The sequence below is a fragment of the Chiloscyllium punctatum genome, chromosome 51, assembly GCF_047496795.1.
Source record: "Chiloscyllium punctatum isolate Juve2018m chromosome 51, sChiPun1.3, whole genome shotgun sequence".
NCBI classification, from domain to species: Eukaryota; Metazoa; Chordata; class Chondrichthyes; order Orectolobiformes; family Hemiscylliidae; genus Chiloscyllium; species Chiloscyllium punctatum.
Window position 1 is genome coordinate 48,653,545 of NC_092789.1, and position 15,582 is coordinate 48,669,126.

The 15,582-nt window shown below is 41.9% G+C and overlaps 1 non-coding gene across 1 annotated transcript; it reads right to left on the bottom strand.

Moving 5' to 3' along the window:
- Positions 1 to 13,081: 13,081 nt before the first annotated feature.
- Positions 13,082 to 13,163, bottom strand: trnal-uaa (transfer RNA leucine (anticodon UAA)). The gene is given in 2 exon segments: positions 13,082 to 13,116; positions 13,126 to 13,163. It is a non-coding gene; the product is annotated as a tRNA-Leu (tRNA).
- Positions 13,164 to 15,582: the final 2,419 nt, after the last annotated feature.

Consider the following 15,582-nt stretch of genomic DNA (forward strand, 5'->3'; position numbering starts at 1 on the left):
TACTATTCAGGAGTGTCCAGAGATTTGGAAAAGGCAGGTCCATAAGAGTTGAATTAATGTTGATGTTGAGTAGATTCATTTATGTTTTGATTATGTTACTGGACTAGACAATTGCAAAATAAAAACATTTGAAGTTGAATTTGATTTAAAAATAACTGCTTCTGTAAACTGCAACCGTATGCAATTGCAAACATTCTTCTTTTGCAGACCAAATATTCATCCATTTTAAACTGTATTTCAAATTCAAGTAATGAAAGGATTGCACAGCAGGGTTCAACAACACTTTTTAAAACACTCTTTTGATAATTTGCGACTGATCTAATGCAATAAAAATAGTGTATCTAATTTCTCACAAACAGCATTGTTATCAGCAGCAGTTAATCTGGGTTTTTGATGTTAAGGCAGGAATATAAACTGACAATGACACTAATGAGAATTTCTGCAGACTACTGGCTCCCTTTTTCCCTGGAGCCTTGAACATGACTCGCTGATAATTTAAATAAACGAATTATGCAAACAGTCTTTGATGCTGAAATATTTCCCGAGCACTTCAGCCAATATTTATATTTCACTCAAGCCGACAGTCGTATGCCGAAACACAAGTATCTCAATGAAATGTTGGAAGCTGTTCAAAACTCAGTTACGTTCATGTCATGTTACTGCAATTTACATCCAGAACTTACAAAGTATGACAGAATGGAGTTAGGCCCTTTGGCTCAAACGGATCCATGCCAACCAAAATGTCCATTGTCGATAACTCATTTCCCTGCAGTAGACCTATATCCTTCTGAATCTTTCCTATTATGAATATGTCTCAGAGAATTTTAAACGGTGCATCACATCATTCCTTGACATTTCTGCCACCTACAAATGAACCCCACAGCAGAGATATTTTTCCCTCCACACCAAGTTCAAATTCCATCAAGATGTTTCCCTCCATGACTCTCTTGCCAGGTCCACGTCCCCTACCATTACACCCTCTCCTCCCAGTACCTTATCCTGCCAACCCAGGAATTACAAAATCTCCCCCCACACCTCCGTCCAAGGTCCCTCCAATACCATCGATGTTTTACCTGCACTTCCACATATGTCATTGACTGCATGTATTATTCCTCGTGTGGTCTCCTTGACATTGCAGAGGAAGGAAGACTACTGCAGCGCGCTTCCATAACATCTGAGGGATACCCACACCAATGAATCCTACCATCTGGTAGCCGAAATCTTACACGCCTCTTCTGAGTCCGACAATGTTATGCAGCTCCAGGGTTTCCTCCAAAACCACAAAGCCACACTGTAACCAACTGACGCCTGTTGTAAGAGCTCCTCATCTTCGGCCTTAGGACCCTCCAAACATATGGCAGCAATGTGGTCTTGCACCAGTTTCCTCATTTCCCCTCCCCCATGTTATCCAAGTTCTAACCTTCCAACTTGGCACTGATCTCATATCTGTCTCACCTGTCAATCCTCCTTCCCACCTATCTGCTCCACTTCTTCTCTGACCTTGCGCCATTACGCACACCTCGATCTAACTATTACACTCTAAGCTACATTCCCCCAGCCACACCCAGCTCCCTTTTTATCCACTCCCTAGAATCGCAAGCCTCATTCCTGAATAAAGAGATATCGCCGAAACAATGATTCTCTTTCTCCTCAATGTTGGCTGACCTGCAGTACATTTCCATTACCAAGTTCCCGCTTTTTGAACGTTGCTAACGTATCGGCCTCAACCACGTGCACTGGCAGCTTATTCCATATGTGTACCACTCTCTGTCAACAATAGTCCCTCATCGTGTTCATTTTGATTCTTTCACGTCTAACCTGATGGCCTTCAATCATTTATTCGCCAACCCTGAGAAAAAGACAAGTGTACTCACTCTATCTATGCATCTCATGACCTTAGACAACTTATTAACATCCACCCCCCCCCCCCCCCTCCAGCCTCCTTCACGTTAAGGACCGAAGTCCTACCTTGTCCAAACTGATTGCTGTGAATTTCTGCTGCACTGTTTCCACTTTAATAATCATCAATTCTAATGCAAGGTGGCAAAAACGGAACACAATACGCCAAGTGAGTTCTCACCAACATCCTGTACAGTTGGAAAGTAGCTTCCCAACTTCAGTACGCAATAACCTGACAAATGAAATCCAGCATGTCAAAAGTATTCTTCACTTACCTTTTACCTATGTCTCCACTTTCATAGAACTGTGAATCTGAACTCTAAGTTCCCTCTGCTCTCCTGCACCCCTAAAGGCCCGAACATTTATCGTGAAACTCCTACCTTAACTTGATTTTCCAATATTTAATTCCCCACACTCACCTGTATTAAGATCCATTTGGTATTTCTCGACCAACTTCCCCGTTTGATCACTTTCCTTTTACCATTTTCTGTTAATCTTTCTCAATATCCCCGATACCTCCTCGTTTAATCTAATCTGCAAATTTACTCATTTTGTCTTGTACGTTATCATTCAAATCATTGACATGATGAATAAACAACAATGAACAGTGGACCAACACTTGAAGGCCTGGGGTTACAGGACTCCAATGAGCGTCCTTCTAAAATTACTGTCTGCTTTCACACCAAACCAATCGTACGTCCCGTTTCCCAAGTCTTCCTGGATTCGGAGCAATCTGACCTTCAAGAGCAGCCACGCAATTGAAGCCTTTCCTAAGGCCTCACTGAAGTCCATAGAGATATATTTCCTTTGATCCTTTTCCTCTCCACGTAGCTTTGATCAGAATTCCATCTTAGATTCGTGAAAGCCTTTCTTTCGGCTTCTGGCACATACTCATATTCACTTCAGATGACTTTCTCCCTCTCCTCATACGCCTCATCTACCTCCTCTGATCGGAATTGGAATTCCTCACCGACTCTATCGACAAGTTTTGTTTGGATCAGCAAAACCGACATGGTAACTCCCCAACAAATTATTTTAGCCATTTTTGAAAAAAAATTGAAGACTTCCACATCTTTCTCATCAAATTTGCGCAATTTCTGTATATCTTTAAATATTTTCTCAACAGGCCTTTCGCTACCATGCGCCTGCTCATACTCACTCTCTTCCTCACAAAGTTTACGTTCATCCTTCACCTTCATTCTTTTAACCAGGCTTTTCTCTCTTGGTGCTAATATCCGAAGTTCAAACTTCGTCTCTGGCTTCCTGTCCTCTCCCTCTCTCTTTCTCTCGCTTCTGCCTCTTTTGCTTTTTTTCTTTCAGTCATAATTCAAACTGTTTCGTTTTTGCTGCCCTTTCCTTTTTTTGCCTCTCACTCTTCCTGCTTTATTTTAAAATGAAGTTCAACAATCTCTAAAAATTCTGAAGGTCTTTTCAGCAAGACTGCACAAAATAAAACAGACGAGAGAAAAGCTTAGCTGGGAGAACTGGCCACCCCCTTTTGTGGTCCTTTTTTTTAACAGGTGTTAGCTATAATCAAGTTGGCCCAAAATCCCATCAAAGCCAAACGTTTCACAATCGCTGCTTTTGCAACGGAGCAGATCCAGTTCCCAAATGTGGTCTGTGAGAAGCTTGATATGGGGGCACCTTTCCAGACAAGTCAGCAGGGACATTAATGGAGACCCTTCCTTCCCACATTCTGCAGGAAGAGCATGGAACTGTCCGGGCCTATATCTCCTATGCTCTAATTTGTCAAAAGAGATTCATAAAAATGCAACCTTACCTTACCAACCCTCCACATAGCATCTTCATTTATTGGATAGAGAGGAGAATGGGTGCCAGACACTAGACGTTTCGTGCTCCATATTTAGCTGTTGCCAGAATATATTAATTCACTTGCCGAGCAGTCAACGTGCTTCCGTTGTTCTTACAATTGGGCTCCAACGATTCACGAAGGAATAATTAAATATTCAGTCTTAGTTTCCCGGCTCTGCCTGGCTCGTGCTTTCTCGACTCTCCGTGCTGAAACATTGCAAATTAATCTCTTCCCCTTTGTCAGTACTTAGCCCCTGACCTGCTGCTCATATGCTCACACATGGGTGTTTAAAACTTTGCTATCGTATCCGTTTCCAAGACTTCTCTGGCAGCACGTTCCTTGCACGCACCACGGTTTCTGTGACAAATATGCCCTTTAGTTCCCTTTTAAATATTTCCCCTCTCATCCTAATCTTACGCACACTAGTGTTGGACTCCACAACTCAGTGGAATGTCCTTGCCTACATATCCACTGTCTGCGTGAGTTTCCTCCCGTTGCTCTGCTTTCCTCCCACAATCCAAAGATGTGCAGGTGAGATCAATTGGACATGGTAAACTGCCCAGAGTGTTCACAGGTGTGAAGGTTTGGTACATAATTTACGCGAATTATAGGATAATAAGGTAGGGAATGCGTTTGCGAGTGACATTCTTTGGAGGGTCGGTTGGGACTTCTTAGGCTGAAGGGTCTGTTTTCATTCTGTTGGGATTTCGTGACTCTTTGATTCTCTGTCCCGCATGATTACGTAAACCTCTATAGGGTCACACCTCAGCCCAGACCTATTCAGCCTCTGTCTATTGCATAAGTTTTCCAATCCTTGTAAATAAAAAAAGTCACGGAACTCCTACATTCTCTGCTACTTCTCTCCTCCCCCAGCATCCATTTGCTACTTCTCTCCTCCCCCAGCACCCCCATACCACTGACTGAAACTGACAATTTCTCTGTCTAAACGTATCGCTATCTCCTCTGCAATTCTGGTGACAGAACATTCACGTCTTTCCTATAACTTAGAAATACCGCACAGATCCGATTCCGCAAGCTCTCCCATCTCCTGAGGAGTGGTGAGCTTCTGGTAAAACATCAACCACTTGTATCCCAATGGTTAAACATTTCGAATGATCTGCTTTTGTTTTCTTCACTGTTTACCTCCGAAGCGGCGCTGGTCGCCATCCTGTCCAGGTCTCTTTTTCAAAGCTTTTTGCAATCCGTATCTTCATTGTGAGTCACCATTTTTTTTACTGCCTGTTTTGCAGCAAGCCATGAGTAAGGCACATGATATAGCGGCCTTTATTTCAGTAAGGCGGGAATTCAGCCGGAGCGATGACTCATTAACATTCCAAGAGATGTGAGTGAGACCACACCTGGAGTATTATCTGTACTCTCAAATACGAGATTCTCACCATAGTCACACTGCCTATCAAGACTGCTCCGCGACTTAATAAGATCACGGCCGATCTGATCATCCTCAGTTCTCCTTTCATGTCCATATTATCTATTCGCTTCCTGATTAAAACTTTCTCGATCACAGCCTTGAATGAACCCATCATCCACTCCCTCTGCGAATAAAATTTCCATTCGTTATCCTCTGAGAGAATAATTTCCTTCTCATGTCTGTGGGTATCTCCTTATGAGGAGATCAAGACCTCCCAGCATGGATTCTCTCCCACAAAGGAAGTGACATCCTCTCAGTTTCCCTCACAAGTTCCGAAACAATCTTGTGTATTTGAATAGAGTTACCTCTTCTCAACTCCAGTGAGTACAAGTTCAATCTATTCAAATGCTCGTTATGGAACAGTCCCCCGTCCTTTGAATGCACCTGGTGAGTCTTCTCATAAGGAAGATTGGAAATAGGCTCAAAGCCAGCGGTGAAATCAGGAATGAGATTCATCCCTCAGGCATTGATCGGCCTTCCCCGAATCTGGTCTCCATGTAGAAAGAACAATTTTTGACGGAGCTTCTATTAAACTGATCAGGGCTCCGTCTGATTCTCAGACTGTGTGGACGGGGTTGAGCAGTTATCTAAATCGGACGTGATGTCTCAAGAAGTATTCCGCTAGAACATTGTGAAACATTGCTCATGTCACAGGAAGATTACTGAGTGCTCTTCTGGAATGCATACGACAGGAGCAATGCGATAGCACTGGAGATAGCATACTGTTGGGTTACTGCGACAAACATGCTGCCTGTGTTGCCTATCAGGACAAACATGCTGCCTATCAGGAATAACTGATGAAGGGCTTTTGCCCGAAACGTCGATTTCGCTGCTCGTTGGATGCTGCCTGAACTGCTGTTCTCTTCCAGCACCACTAATCCAGCATTTGGTTTTCAGCATCTGCAGTCATTGTTTTTACCTTAAGGGACTAAATACCCTCCCCGTTTCAATAAAGAAATGATTTTGATCTTACTTCATTCAATCTTTTCTCAATCTAGTATCTGTGTTCAATGTCTGATGTAAACGCCTTGGAGACACGTTTATTCTTTGATTGCAGCTCCTGTCCATCTCAGTTATGAATATCCATCTTGAAAGAACTCAAAGTGAAGAAGTCAGCACTGTGCCAATGGTTCATATACGAGACCATAGAAAAAGCGGATCTGTGTTCTTGTCTTTCCATTACCCCTCAGAACTACAGCGCCGAGGTGGGAGATGCTGCTGTGCTGCTTGGAGTTTTTATGTTAATAGGTGCCGCCGTAGGTCGTTCTTTTATGTGTTAATGTTCCCTGCAGAGGTTTATACACATCTCCATTGACAAACAGAGGAAAGAGGTTTGGAGAATTTGTCACTGTGCTCGTTAAGTGTCTGCTGCCGTTCACGTGTGTGCTTCTTCCACCAGCCCATCGAACATATTTTAAAATAGGGCTTTGTTATAATTTGTTGGAAATATGAAATAAAAGGGTGTTGGATGATGAAGTGGGAACAGGGGATTCAGCTGGATGATCAGCCATGGTCATATTGAGTCATGAAGCAGTCTAGAAGTATCAGTTGGCCTCCACCTGCCCGAGGTTCCTTGCTTTTAAATGTCTGGTGAAATCTCAGTTATAGTGAGAGATGATTGGCCTCTAACAAGAGTGAGCATATTGTTTCTAATTCCAGTCAGTGAAATATCTGTCCTAGTTTTCCATTGACTGGCAATGTCACTGGGTTATGTTCATGAGTCAAAGGTAAATGTAGAGTGATAGGACTGGTGAATGGATCTGCCTGAGTTATTCCTCGGCGGGTCGATGTCGATCTTTCAGGCCAAAGGGCCTGTTTCTACTCAGTAGGGATTCTATGATACTATGTTATGCCAGATGTCACTCTGAGACAAATGCGGAGTTTCCATCAAAGGCATTCCCTCTCGCCTCACCTCTCCAATGCAATTCCTTTCAACTTCTGGACAGGTCTAAAAGCAGATCTGAATTTGATTGCTCCATGTGAATACCACACCGAACACCAAAGATTGGTGTCGACATTGCATGGAACAATTGGCTTATGACATTGACTGTCTCTTTGCTGAGGAGAGTCGATGGCTGAGGGGAAAAATGGCAAATGATCAGATGAGCTTATTATTTTCATTTGCATTACTCTGAACAGAACTGACGCGATTTATTTCGCATATCGTAACGTTTCTGGTAGTGTCCATGTGCAGATAACACAGAGTGTCCTTGTCACACACATGCAAAGGCTTTGTGTTGAAGATGGGGGATACTCCAAGATCAAGTGGAAATAATTACACTCAATGTCTTCAGAAGCTTGTGGACATCATCTAATGTGAAGAGATTCGACTGGCACCAAAGGAGTCTAGACACTACTTCTGAATATCGTGCACAGTGCTTTATCGTAGGCTGCAGTTATGATGTGTCATCGTCAGGCATCACTTTTGAAGATGGTGTATGTGGCAATGTCACAAATGTTCATTGTACATCAGTTGACAGTAAAACACCCATCAAAGTGAATGAGCTGCGAATATCTAATGAAACATCGATTGTGCAATCACTTTTTGACCCCTCTAGCTAATGAATCCTTATTGCATCTTCTACACCTTGGTCCACATCTTCAGGAATAAGAACACATAACAAAGAAAACTACAACAGAGAATCAGGCCGTTCGTCCCTCCAAGCCTGCGCTGAACCAGATCCTTTGGCAAAATCTGTCGCCTAATTTCGAAGGATCTGTATCCCTCAGCTCCCTTGCCATTCATGCATCTGTTTAGATCCATCTTAAATATAGTGCTATCGTGCCTGCTTCTACCATATTCGCAGGCAACAGTTTCCTGGCATCCACCACCCTCTGCATAAAGAAATTTCCACACGTATTGCTCTGAAATATTTCCTCTCTTACCTTGAATTCGTAACCCCTAATAATTGGGAACCCTACTCTGGGAAAGGACTTCTTGCAATCCACCCTGTCAGTCCCTCTCGTGATTGTGTAGACCGCAATTACATACCCCCTCAACCTTCGTCTTTTTAATGAAAGTAATCGTAATGTCCTCGACTGCCCTTCATTGCTGGCTTCATCCATACCAGGCAATATCCTGTGAAACGCCTCTCCATCCAACCATAATCTATTGGTAATGAGGCGATCAGAACTGGACAGAGTAACGTATATGTGGCCCCTTCAAAGTCGTACATAATATTACATGACCTGTCAATTCTTATAAAGAATACAGCGCCCAAATGAAGGAAAACATGTCGTCTGCCTTCTTGGCCACTCCATCAAACTGTGTTGCCACCTTCAGAAGACATTGGACCTGAGCACCCCGATCTCTCGATGCATCAATTTTCCCCAGGGCTTTTCCATTTAACGTATATTTCACTCTCGAACTGGATCTTCCAAAATGTATCATCTGGCAATTGTCTGGTTTGAACTCCATTTGCCATTTTTCCTCCCAAATCTCCAATGTGTCCAAGTTACACAGCATTCTCTGACAAATATCTTCACTAACGGCTGCTCCACCAACCTTAATTTCATCTGCAAATTTACGAAGAAAATTACCTATACCTTCCTCAAGATCATTCCTGTAAATCTTTTAGACGTTAGAGCAGAATTTTGTTTACTGTTGTTTAAAAATCAGCGATTGGAAATTCCATCTGAGTACACATCTATTTGAAGCCTTCAGAAATCTGATTGTGTCACTGGTTGATTCCCGGTTTCTTTTAAAAAGGATTTACCACCCAATGTATCCTTTCATAGTTTAAGGGAGAATGCTTTGCCAGATTCAAAATTTATATGAACCTGCAGCTCACAACAGAGTGTGAGGTTTGATTTCAATCTCAGAGATTGTAACAGGAATGGATAAGGAGTTCGGATCAACACTTCCCAGCGTTCTAACATTGAGAAAATTCTTTTCCTTTGAGGTTAGTTATATTTATGAGAACTATAAATGGATGAATTTGGAATCGTGGATCTATTGATCTGTTCGGATTCTGGAAATGTTTTACTATCCCATTCTGGCTATTGTTTGGGTCGCAGGAAAGTGTCTCAATCAGGATTTGAATCTGGAATACAAGCTCTACTGCAAGAACACAATTGTCACTGACTATACTCTACTGCTGGGGTCAGTGTTCTTGCGAAATATTTGTGTAAAACTGTGAAATATAGTTACATAGATTTCCTTATTACGATTCTTCAAATGTACGGATTCACACTTTCTTTAAACAGGAATAGCAAAATAAACCAAATCTATCACTCAGTCCCTCAATTTACTTGGAATTTAAAATGTTCAATGACACTCAAGATTTCGAAAATCTTCCAAACCAAAGTTTTGAATAACTGGATTTGGGCACTACGTTTATACCATATCTCAAAGTTCCGATTTTTTATTCATACATTCCCTTTGGTAAGGCAATGATAAAGAGCGTGATAATCTAACTAATGACTATTAATTAGTCATATTAATCGCAAAATCCCTTGATCATGATATCCACTCATGCTCAGACAGACAGCTGGTGTGGAGAGAAGAATTACAAAGAAAATGAAATAATTGTAATTTGCAAGTTCGATTAATCAGGTTCAAATGATGGATTCCATGAGTTCTTAGTATAATAAATTGTTCGTAAAAACAAAGCTGCATCTATAATTTATACGTCACGGGTGATTGCATACTTTTCACTACACTGCGCCAAGTGATTTCTTCTTACTTTTGTCAGAAGGTTCAACAGTTGTTGAAGTGGATAACAAACGAGACAGAGTAAAACATATCAGCCAGTCCCAACGATTCCAAGATCACTCAAGTCCTGCCAAAACCAGGCCGACGGTCTTTACTCCTTTTTATTTTAATCAATATTATCTGTGTTGGTCGGTAAGCATCTGACCTCCCTCGATTAGCAAAATCAATCAGCAACTAACTGACTGTGCAGAGGATAGCAAGATTCGATGTTCAATCATCTATAGCATTCCCCATGTTGTTAATCGATTTACATTATCTTCCAGGTCATTTGTCAATGAAACAAATCCCTGTGCGTTCTATTTGTTTTTGACAGAGGTACCTCTTCAAAGTTCACTTCTCATCTCACACTCAGATCCGTCAGAAACATCGATAATTAGCGAGGGTCTCTCCAAAGTTCGCTGCTCTTTCTCCACTGCAAAGTGCAAATTATTTGATGTTCGATTTGAAGGTATGTGTCAGTGTGCCACTCCAATCCTTTTTCAAATCATTGGAAAACCGAGTACGGTCTCTTCACTCACCAGCATGCACCCTGCTCAATACCAACAGAACATCATCCTGAACAGGAACTGTAAACAATCACATTATTGGCACAAGTCAAGACTACAATTTGAACCAACTTTCTCTCCAGACATTTCCATCATTTGACTCCATTTCCAATCCTCCTAAACTCATTGCAACGTTAAAACTCATTGTTAACTTTGTTAAATCCACATTCTGCTTACCCAAACGTTTCCCAGGGAAAGTCCAAAGCTCGACGCTTCCATCAATTCCACGTTTGTCAGTCACTCATTAACACATATCAAGTCCTGTCGCCATATGACTCCTGTGCTCACGACGGTCATGAGGTGGCATCCAGGTGAGGTCTCGAATTTAAAATTCTCATCACTGCGTTCGACTCCCTCAATAATCATAAAATCCGCTCAACACCAGGGTCCTGCTCTTCTCACAAATTGCTGTTAATTTCCCATTTTCAAATCGATATCCTTTTCTTCCAACTCCCTTCTGACACTCTCTCAGTGTCGCACCGTCTGTTTTCATTGTGCCATTTTTTTTCTGATTCTCTCACAGGCACGCTTTTCCTATTGTTCACAGACTCACTTCATACGGCGGTACTGATATCTGCCATTCATCTCATCAAGTACCTGACGGATATATTGAAATTTTCATCCCCCCATTTCAATTCCCACTTTATTGGACACCAAAATAATCTATGGTTTCTTCCTTTCCATTTCAAGGATTGAATATTGGAAGAGATTGTCTCATATTCAATTTCTGCGAGGAAACTTCAGATCAGGACAGCTCTCTCCATGATAACATGTTGAATTTTTCACTGCTGCATCTTCGTTTGTTATTTGATACTTGTTTTTTCCCTGCACCCAAACTTTAAGAAAACATCATCAATATCAGTCTCATCATTCGACAGGGAAATGTCTCCACAAGATACTCAACAACAAGAGGATATTTCCTCATAGAATTGGTTGCGTAGTTTGGTTTTGTACTAGTGCAAATATAGAAGAATGGGTGTTTACTTTAATGCAGTTTCCAAGATTATTCGTTGAAATGAGAGGCTACATGTGGAGAATTTGTGGGACAGGGTAGTACCGTCGGGCATAGTCTTAGTGGAAGGCGTTATACATTTCAAGCAGAGATAAGGAGAAATAGTTTCTCTCATAAGCTCGTGATTCTGTAAAATTCTTCACTGCAGAAGGCTGCAGCGATTGAGTCAAGTGTATTCAAAGCTGGGATAGACAGACTTTTAATCAGCAAACGAATCGAGGGTTTTTGGAATAGAGCAAGAAAGTGATTTTGTGGATGATTCGATCAAATACAATCTCATGAATGGTGGAAAGGTCTTGACAGACCGAATGAAAGTGAAGGAAAACAACAGATTTTGGACACAATGCAGCCTTAATACAGATCCTGTTCTCATCAACACGAGCTGAGGTATTAGAATCTGAATAGTCACTATCATGACTTTCCTCCACTGATGTTCCTTATGTCCCCATTACCTCCTGATTGCTCCAGGAATTGCCGTGTATTAACCTGCTATGCAATCTAATCAGGCTTCTCGTTTAATTGATATGCGGATTTTCTCGAAAATGTTTTGCCTTGCACTCATCAGGCCATGTCGCACGAACATGAACTGAAGTGGGAAAATCACGTTTATTCCGCATGACAGGCGATCAGGGATTAGTTAGTTCAAGGTCACTGATTAGTCTGGGTGCGCCTGTCGAAAATAAAAGTATTGATGTGGAATGACACTAAAGTATCAAGTTTGTTTACGTTTAAACTAAGAGCTGTGATCCTCATTTGTAAGTACATGCCTGTGGGGAATGCAACCAAGGATGCAGATTGAGATTTATATATCGGGCTTAATGCATTTATACTGGACAATGTGAATCTGAGAGGTCAGGGTCTTCCAGTTGACAATACTTCCATTGATCCAGATCGTCAGTTAGCTGCCAGGCTTTTGATGAACTTTAAATTAATCTGTGAGAATCTGATCTGGAGGGGTGCCCCGTTCGGAAATGCACCCACTGAAGTTATTTGAGAATCACCTGCAAGGATTCGTGAAATTTAAACTGTGCAATAGAAAGCTGGTTTATCTGAGAAATAGACCATCAATTAGCGTTCACTTAGTTTGTTGATGTGGGTCAGGAGACGGAAACTGGGATATATTCCCGTGAATTCTCCCAGAGGCGCTGTGGTGAGTTAAACCATTCGTTAATCACGTTTAACTTCTGTACATATATTTCCTTTTTGAATCCCGAACTGTTTTCGGTGGTATTTCCCATTTAAGAGCCTTTTGCTCAGAGTCAGCATAGTTATTTCACTAAACCTTCTATTCAACAGCACCCCTTTCTCTCAATTTTCATAAAAAATAGACATCAGGGAACGTTGTGATTAACATAGAAATTTCAGAACAAAATTCAGCAGAGTATGTGGAAATATAATTTACCTCTCCTAAACTCCATCCTGATCTCTCTGTCTTTTTACAGAGTGAGTGCACTGTGAAACCAATGTGTTAGAAGTTCCAGAGCTGACGAATATCTACATAAGAGTATGGCAAATATTTGTAGGTACGCACTGAGTATTTAAACTATGGTTTTTATTCTAAACTGACCTCAGAGGCTCATGTAATCCGAGAGTGCCGAAACAGGCCGTTCAACCTATCATGTGTACACCAAACCTCTGCAGAGACTCATGCCGTGCAAAAGATGCAAGATAGTAGCAGCGGGATTCGAACCCACGTCTCTGGAGAAACTGGAACTTAAGTCCAGCGCCTTAGACCGCTCGGCCATGCTACTACGACTGCAGATCAACAGCATCTTTGGTTTTGTGAATGGTGACTTCACCGAGCTGCTTGAGGTACATTGTCGAGTACTTCATGTATAAAAGCACGTATATTCTTCAGAAGGCTCGCTGGTTTTGTGGTATGGAAGCTGCAACTGTCAAGACATTATTCTGAACAATAATGGATTATCTACATTACATTCTGATACCATGTGGCCCATCTGATCAAGATCACGTTGCAATCTGACGTAACTTTCTTCGCTATGCAATGCACTGCTAATTTTGGTGTCATCTGCAAACTTAGTAACTATATCTCCTGTGTTCATATCGAAATCAGTTACCTCAATGACAAAACATGTTGGACCCAGCATCGAGTTGTGTGGCACACCACTGATCACAGGCCTCCAGTCCGAAAAACAACTCTTTACCATCACGCTCTTTCTTTACCTTCCCAGCCAGTCCTGCACTAAATGGCTAGTTCTCCCTGCATACCATGAGATTTAACTTTGCTAACCAGTGTCCTGTGGGAAATCTTGTCGAATGCCTTATTTAAGTCCATAGAGATCACGTCCACCGCTCTGCCCTCATCGATCCTCATCATTACTTCTTCAAAAAACTCAATCATATTTGTGAGACAAGAATTCCCAAGGACAAAGAAATGTCGATTACCCCAAATGAGTCCTTACCTTTCCAATATGTGTAACTGATATCCCTCAGGTTTCCCTCCAACAATTTGCCCACCAGCGACGTCAGGCTATCCAGTTTTTAGTTCTCTGGCTTGTCCATATCACCTTTCAAAAATGGCGCCATGTTAGCAAACCGCTCGTCTTCTGGCACCACACCTGAGAGTATCGATAACACAAATATCTCTGCAAGGGGCACAGTAATCACTTCCGTAGCTCCCCACAAAGCTCTGATGTACACCTAATCAGGTCCTGGGGATTTGTTCAACTTACTGCGTTTCAAAATATCGAATAGTTCGTCCTCTATAATATGAACATTTTTCATGATGTCGCTATCTATTAGACCACATTCTATGTCGTCCATATCCTTCTCAACAATAAAAACGGAAGCAAATAGTCGTTTAGTATCTTTCCCATATTCTTCAGCTCCACACCGAAGCTGCCTTGCTGATTTTTGTGGGGCCCAGTTCGCTCCATACTTACACTTTCGTCCTTAATGTATATATAAAACCCTTCTGGATTCTTCTGAACTCTATTTGCCAAAGCTATCTCATGTCCCCTTTTTTGCCATTCTGATTTCCCTCTCAAGTATACTCCCTCTGCCGTTGTACTCTTCCAGGGATTCACTCGATCGCTCCTGTCTGTCCGTGATGTCTGCTTCCTTCTTTTTCTTCACTTAACCCTCAATATCTATAGTCATCCAGCATTCCCGACACCTACCGGCCTTTTCTTTCAATCGAACAGGAATATACTGTCTTTGGACTCCCGTTTTTTCATTTCTGAAGACTTCCCATTTTCCAGCCATCCCGGTACCTGTGACCCAATTAGCTTTTTAATTTCTTGCTTAATGCCGACAAAATTAGCCTTCCTCCAAATTACAATTTCAACTGTTTGATCTGTTTGATCCTTTTCTATTACTGTTTTAAAACTAACAGAACTATGGTCGCTGACCCCAAAGTGCTCCCCTACTGACAACTCAGTCACCTGCCCTGCCTCATTTCCCATGAGGAGATCAAGTTCTGCACTTTCTCTGTTAGGTGCATTCACATACTTCCTCAGAACATTTTCTTAGGTTAGATTACTTACAGTGTGGAAACTGGAACCTTGGCCCAACAAGTCCACACCGACCCACCGAAGCGCAACCCACCCAGACCCATTCCCCTATATTTACCCCTTCACGTAATACTACGGGAAATTTGGCATGGCCAATTCACATAACCTGCACATTTTTGGACTGTGGGAGGAAAACGGATCACCCGGAGGAACTCCACGCAGACACGGTGAGAATGTGCCAACTCCACACTGTCATTCACCTGTCTCTATCTAAACTCTGAATACTATGGCAGTTCCAGTCTATGTTTGGACAGTTCAAATTCCCTACCATAACCACCCTATTAATCTTGCAGATAACTGAAATCTCGTTACAAATTTGTTTCCCGTTTTTCTACTGATTAGTATGCGGCCTATAATACAATCCCAACAAGGTGATCATTCCTTTTTTATTTCTCAATTCCATGCAAATGATTTCGCTGGGTGTCTTTCTGGGAACGTCCCCCTAAGTACAGCAATAATAAAAGCCTTATGAAAAACGCAACTCCCCCTCCTCTCTTGCCTCCCTTTCTATCCTCCTATTGCATTTGTATCCTACAACATTAAGCTGCCAATCATGTACATCCCTGAACCATGTTTCTGTAATTGCTGTGATATCTCAGTCCAAGTTCGTAGCCATGCCCAAAGTTAATCTGACTTC